This window comes from Marmota monax, unplaced genomic scaffold (assembly GCF_021218885.2).
Source record: "Marmota monax isolate L192 unplaced genomic scaffold, Marmota_monax_Labrador192_F-V1.1 WCK01_AAM20220418_F8-fsc00020, whole genome shotgun sequence".
Lineage (NCBI taxonomy): Eukaryota > Metazoa > Chordata > Mammalia > Rodentia > Sciuridae > Marmota > Marmota monax.
This window is the reverse complement of record NW_026692912.1, coordinates 9,797,589-9,804,695: the sequence shown is the minus strand read 5'-3', so window position 1 is coordinate 9,804,695 and position 7,107 is coordinate 9,797,589. Positions and strand designations below refer to the sequence as shown.

At 42.0% G+C, this 7,107-nt stretch overlaps 1 long non-coding RNA gene across 2 annotated transcripts; it reads left to right on the top strand.

The window, feature by feature from the left end:
- The first annotated feature begins 949 nt into the window (after window positions 1–949).
- On the top strand, window positions 950–5,909 carry LOC124097439 (uncharacterized). Of its 2 annotated transcripts, none has more exons than XR_006853217.2 (3): window positions 950–1,037; window positions 1,826–2,007; window positions 3,965–5,909. It is a non-coding gene; the product is annotated as an uncharacterized LOC124097439 (long non-coding RNA). The 2 variants fall into 2 exon arrangements; XR_009227426.1 differs by having other exon boundaries at window positions 967–1,041.
- Window positions 5,910–7,107: the final 1,198 nt, after the last annotated feature.

Below are 7,107 nucleotides of genomic sequence, written 5' to 3'. Positions count from 1 at the left end.
TCCACAATGTTCTCTGTTTTGAAGCTTGTCACTCAGGCAGCTCGGTGCAGTTTGTTCTTAACACACAGTGAATAGCCTACAGGTGCAGGTAGCTTTCTGCATCATAGTACACCAGCATAATTCTGGATTGCATAGTGTGCGCCATGACACACAACTTACACACTGTCACAGGAATGGAGGAGATGAGGATTTCTGTGTGTTCATCTATTTCCAGAAAGGTGGAACAGTTCAAAACAAAGGCCAAGCTAAGGCAAATGCTCTTCTGTCTTTGAAATCGTCTTTCCCTTGATGAGGGAAATGTACAATGATAAGCCTCAAAATATATGCCGTTCAGATAAGCATAGCAAGCTCTTAGAAAAAGTGGTATATCCCACGTACTGTGTAGGGGGTCCACAGGAAAAGATGAATCATCTTGCATTTGCTTACAAGGATGCCCAGGGAAAATGAAATAAGTAACTAGGAGATTGTTTATAAAGATAAAAGATGTGGTCTTTGGGGGGCCTGAATTTAAATCCTGGTTCCAGGATCTCTCAGTCTATGGATGCAAGCAAATATTTGAAAATGTAAAATGGGATTACTATGTAATTCCTACTGCACAAGGCTTCTAGGAGAAGGAAATGGGAGGAAGTCCATAAACAGTTTAGAATGTGCACATAAGTAGCACACAACAGCAGTCATCCTTGTGATTGGATCTGACCTGTATCTCATCCTAGACTCCACCACCTACTGACTCTGAGTTCTTGAGCAAGTTCTCAAACTGCTCTGTGTCTCAGTTTTCCCACAAGCAAACTGGGAAAATAACAATACCCGTTTCACAGGATAAGTACAGAGATTAAGCAAGCTATATTTATATAGTACTTAGAAAAGTATCTGGCACATTGTGAAGACCCAATGTCAGCTGTTACTATTCCTGTGGTGAACTTTGATAGAGCTAAGCACATGATGCTGTAAGAAAACAAAAGGGCACCTAAGAAAAGCTGAGATAGGTGGGCAAGAAAGGCTTTCTAGAAGACAAGATGAAAGTGCATATGTGTCAGGTAGGTGAGTGGGGGGTGAACAGGGGGCAGCAGGACCAGTGGCAGTATTTAGGAATAGCAGGCTTGGGTGAATTTTAAGTAAAATTCAGTCTTCAGTGGAGACCTTAACTCTTACATCTTTTGCTTTGTATCTTTTGTAGTCACAAGTCCTGCAACTGGTTTGAAGGCAAATTCCAAGCCAGCAAGGCAGTGGGAGGGGAGGGGGGGTAAAAGAAAAATGTGGCACCCCTTTTTGAAAAAGGGCTGCAACCATTTAGTGGATTATTTAACATTGTGGAATGCAATAGGTCAGAGACTGGCTCACCTTTCAGTGTAACTGCAACCCCAACGAGCAATCTCTGAAATTGCTTGAAGACATTTGGACCAGCAAATGCATATGCATCAGGGCCTGCTTAAAGATTTAAAGGATAAGCTGGTTAATAGAATTAATTTGATATATCTGGTATAATTCAGTGGAGCACATGAGTGTGCTTCAGCACTCAGAACGGGTGGGAATGGAACAAATCCTTGCACTGGTCATTAAAGAAGGATTAGTTGGTCTCTTGAAAGGGTAAGCCCATGGCTTCCACTCCTCTCTAGCTGTATGTACAATGGATGTCTTGGTAAATAGTTACGTTACAGACAATTTATGAGGAATTTAGACTGTTGAAATATATTCCCACCCACCTACCTTGCTCCCTCCCTCCCTCCTTTCTTCTTTCTTTCTTCTTCCTTCCTTCCTTCCTTCCTTCTTGCCACTACATACTCATTGCATGGCCTTATCTGATCCCTTTGTTTTATCTCTGAAGCCAAGAGGGTATGCAGAGAAGACCCAAGCATTATACACCCATCTTTTATGAGATGGGACAGGTAGGCACAAGTCATCCCCACCCTTGTCTGGGGGTGAGGACCCTGGAGGACACAGTGGCTAGCTGCCTCAGATTAAAATATGGCCTGGCCCAGTACCGAGGATGCTGCTAGGAGCTGAGAGGTAAGTCAGCCAAAAGAATTGAATATTTATTGCAGTTTACCAAGATGTCAATGTCTCCATATTTTTCAGCTGAAACCCGACTTTGTGGAACCAAATGTCTAGTTTTTTTTGAAGGTGATTCAAAACAGGAGTAAATTGTATTTTTCTGGGAGAAATAAGTGGTTCTCCTCATTTTGTGATGCCAAATTAGGGAGACCTTTGGCCCAGGAAAAGGAAAGAATGGTCGGGAGGAAGTTTTAAGATGAGAAAAGTTCTTTTTATGCCATTCACAATGATATAGTTTTTTAAAATCCCTCATATATGATATTTTAAGGTATAAAACTGGAAAAGTGGAACACTTTTTCACTCTGGAAAATGTAATTTGGGAATTAATGCTGAGTATTTCTGCTGGGTCTGTGTCTATGGCCTGCATGATCATCAACATACTTTGTTACTGAGAAGAATATTTGAGGGAAATTTTCATAAAAGAAAAAAAAAAGGCATACATTTTCTATTTGCACAAGAGGATGTCATGGCTCTGTTATGGGGAGTCTCCTAGATCCAGTATTGTGACTGGTAGATAGGAATCATGTAGAAAACAAAACAGATGAAAAATCACATGGTGATGTGATTGAGGACTCTTTTGACCCAAATGGTATATATATTAATTCACTGTCTTGAATACATTCTCTTTCTAAACTAGAGTTCGTCTTGGAAGTCAGCCATTGTTTCCATGTTGCCTTCCCACTCCTCTTAAAATATGAACAGGTGGAAACTTGGGTCTAGAGCAAAAAGATGGCCCAGGCAGATGGCTCAGATCTGATTGGTCTTGGGCAAGTCCCTTGGCCTCATCTGCCTCACAGTCCCTGACTGTAAAGTGGGGAGAGCGGTGCTCAGTGGCTATGGAGCTTCAACGAGAATGTTTTGACAACAAGTGGCATGGTGACATGCAGCTCAAATCTTCAATATCATCCAACCTTCTTCCTTTTGCTCTTCAACAAAAATCCTGACTCACATACCGTGTGTGCCCAGTAAGGACAAGCTTTGCATTGCACGAAAGCTCTGCTCCTGAGTCAGTGAGGAAGCCCCTTGTCTACCTCAGTGGCAGCCTCTTGGCTATTGCACAGGGTCCTCAGGCAGTCCCATAGCTGTTTGCAATGTAAATGGTGCTGACAAAGCCCAGGGGCAGGGTTGTGGCAGAGCATCCCTCTCTACTCTCACCCAACAGGACTTTTCTATGCCAGAACAGATAGGATCTCTGTTGGATCCAAACAGGTCAAGGAAGAAAGGCAAAGAGAAATGAGGAAAGAAGACAGAGGGCAATAGGGGGATAAAGAGAGAGGAATGCAATAAATGTGTTTTTGAAACTCTCTTCTAATTCTTTGGGGAAAAAAAGACAGCAGTGTTGAGCTAATGCCCCCAAAATAGATCTGAGCAAACATTTGCCAATGATCTGGAAATGAAAAATCTTTCCTGACACTTCTCTTTAAGTCGTAGTGAACATGCGACTCTGGGAAGGAGGGTAGTGCAGAGCCCAGGTCTTGCCTACCCGTTGGAAGGTTCCCTCAGGGAGCCCTGCCGAAGTTTAGACCTGGCTTGTGATGAGAAGACCTCTGAATACTGTGGTTTGGGATTTTGCTTGTGCTTAATTTTCATCTGTGATTTTGTCTCATCCCCAAGAAAACCAGGCCTTGCCTAATCGAAATCAGACAGCTAGGCCACACACACTGGCAAACGTGCATGCCATCTTGGCTCTCTTTACAAAGCTCATGGGCCTCTCTTCAGAGGAAGGGAAGAGGGAGGTAGAAATGGGAGTTAAAGGGTGATCAGTCTTCCTCTTGTCTTTAAATCTAAACCAACAATTTATACTCTTGAGTTATTCGGGGGGAATGGTAATTGACATTAATAAAAGAAATGATGGTATGTAAAATAAGTTTGGGATGTGGGCTTAATGTCTTTGTTTTGTTTTTCCTGGAAGGACATTGATGCGCTGAAGGTGGATGTGCTGACTCTCACTCCTGTTGGTTGGACTGTCAACATGGATTGACACTGACCTGTCAGCGTGATTGACACACTACTCCTTGTTCCTCCTGTTCCCACTCGAGATGCCGCTCTGTCTTGGTTCCCTCCCACGTTATTGGCATTGTCTTCCTCTTGGGGAGACTTGGGCTCAGTCTCAGTCCCTCCCCTGTACTGGGAGCATGGGCTCATTGTGTGGTCACCCTGGTTTCCAGCCTTAACTACCGTACATTTGCTGATATCTTCAGCATTCTCTCCCACCAATTATCTTGATTCACATTTTCAATGACATAAGTGACACTTATATGTAAATGAATAAACGTATCACACACGCAAATATCTAGTAAACATCCAACAGGTAATAGCCCCACACTTTGGATTTCTTCCCTCCCTCTTTATTCTCTACCAACAGCTCTTGATCTCAATATAGTTTTGTGTGAAAAGTACCTTTTGATGCAGGGTACCATTTTCCTATTACTTAGGGCAAACATATAGGACTCATCCTTGAGTCTTCTCATTCCCTAAATTCTACATCTAAATTGACTCCATGTCTTAACTACATTTCTTTCAAAATATGTCCTGAATCTGTTTTTTTTACCACTGATGTTTCATTCCAAGACATGGTCATCTTTTGCATAGACAGCTGTGATTGTCTTCTGACCAGTGCCTCCAGGACACACTCGCTCTCCAAAGCCAATTAACAAAGCTGCATGATTAAAAACTAGCCAACCAAACTAGCAAACACACAAGCAAACAGAAATCAGCTCATGCTACTTTCCTCTTCAAACACCTCCCACGATTTCGGACAAGAATGAATGATGAACTCTCCCCCATCTCTTAAAGTCCCATGAGTCTGACTCCCACTTACCTCTCTGACCTCATAGATCACTACTGTCCCTCTTACTTTCCTGAAGACACATCAGTGTTTTATCTACTCTGAACAGGACCATTAATCTTAGGACCTTTGCACTGGCTACCACTGGTCAGGACTGTTTGTCTCAGATCATCAATAGCTTTTTGTCACTAGTTCACTGAAACAATAAGTATTTTGGCTTCTCTGACTCTCAGATGCCCCTTTCTGTGAGATGATGTAAGGATAGCCTTAGGCCTTAGGATAGCCTAAGCAACTCCATTTTAAAACTCCAGTTTGAAACCTGCAGTCTCACCAGGTACCACTATGGAGCCCTCCAGTATGGCCCTCAGGCACAAACAAGTCACTTCTCTCCACCCTGACAAACTCAGAGTGAAGTCTCTGTTTTTTTTTGCCCTCGCCCTGATAAGAGCTAGAAGCAAGAAAATCAGGGCGGGGACCACCAGACCAGATGCTTTAACCTCAGGATGAATGACGTCACTGAGAAATCAAGTAGTAGCTAACGGGGATTGAAAGGGTGGTCAGAAGCCCCCAAATTTAGTATAAATAATGGAGCAAATGAACAGACATTTAGCCAGCCGACACTGATGCACATAAGCCTGAGAGCCTGAGGAGGACCTGGACTGACATCCCAACTCTTCTCAGCAGCCTGATCCTCTGCGTTGTTCTCAAGGCTCTCAAACTCTACAGCAGCCTTTTGACTCTGGTGAGACAAGGACTCAGCTCCACCCCAGGAAAAGCCTGCCTTGGTTCCTGATCTGATCACATGGTCTGAGTGAGTGTGCATCTGCTGGACTTAGAGCTTAAGGCTTGAGACTTTTGATGTGACATTTGAGCTTAGCATGCAGAGGGAATGTCTGCCATGAACCTGGCATGATTAAGTGTGTTTGCAATGCTTAGAAGCAATCTAGAATTGTTTGCTGTGAATTAATTATGTCCATTTCAGTGCCTAGCATTGAGGATTGTCATTTTCTTGATTAAGAAACTATAGAGTGAAATTGTATTGAGTGATTTGAATGAATAAAGCATTGAAAAGGACAGAAGTGCGTGGACATTCTTTATTTCTCCCCTCGACTGCTTAAGTCGCACCTTTTGCCCATCATGACAGATGATTCCCCCCAACTTTTTTTTTTAATAAAGGAAATGTTATATGGAAAATCATGGAGAGGATCAGGATTTGGACACTGTGAAGATGCCAGCACATGGAACAACATTTTTACCCCATTCTATAGATCCAGAGTAGCAATAATCAGATTATACTTAAAGGCAGAGTAGACATTTAGTGCTAGAGTTGACCACAGCACTTGTTACTTTAATGTGGAATATTTTAGTTGTTTCAAAGTGAAGATGCAATTTATTGTCAATATGAGTCTGTTCCTGTGCTCACAGTGAGAATGTTCCATTCCTAAGTTGCAGTCTTGAACTGGAGTTGAATCATTTATTCAAGCAAGGAATATTTTTCTGGGTATTTTTTTTTTCCCAGCAGTTCATGAGTAAAGAGATTTTGTCCTCAGGACAACATTCTAATGTGACTCCCTTTATCCCAATATAGATGAAGAAACTGCGACATGGTGGTTAAAAGGACATTCTCAAGGACATAGCTAACAAGGGACATAGCCCAATTTTCAATTTAGTTTTATTTTTCACTAATTCATGTCATTGCTCATGAAACATTATGTTAAGTTTAGTCATGGACTTTTAAGTGTATTGGCAAAGAGAATTCCATCAATATTAAGGACATTCAAGAATGTGTGGTATGGTTAAATGTGTAGTATGTGGTAATAACATAAAGGATGAAAGTTTTAGATTGTGCTTTTTGGTCTCTAAATCTCAGAGCATTTTTATCAGTAAGAATATATGACATTATGGATACATTTAAAAAATTAAGCTAGGAGAAATGAGAACCTGTCTCAAGGAAGCATATTTTCATTGAGAAGTTTCCTGTGGTTGAAAGGTTTGTCTCATACAACAGTAGCTTCCCCTTCCATGGAGATACCTAAATTGAAACTGGACCATTCCTGGAAAGACCAGAGAGCCCTGCTGAATCATCCACGCTGGACCAGATGTCCTACACAAGCTGGACTATATGTCCTTTGGCCTTAAGACATGTCTATTCAGTCAACACCAACTGTTCTGAGGCTTAGTTTAGTTTCCTGCAAAGGTAAAGCATCCCAGATAAGGACTGGGAATCAGGCAGTTTAGTTGGGAAGCAGAAGTGAGAGAGGGGAGGA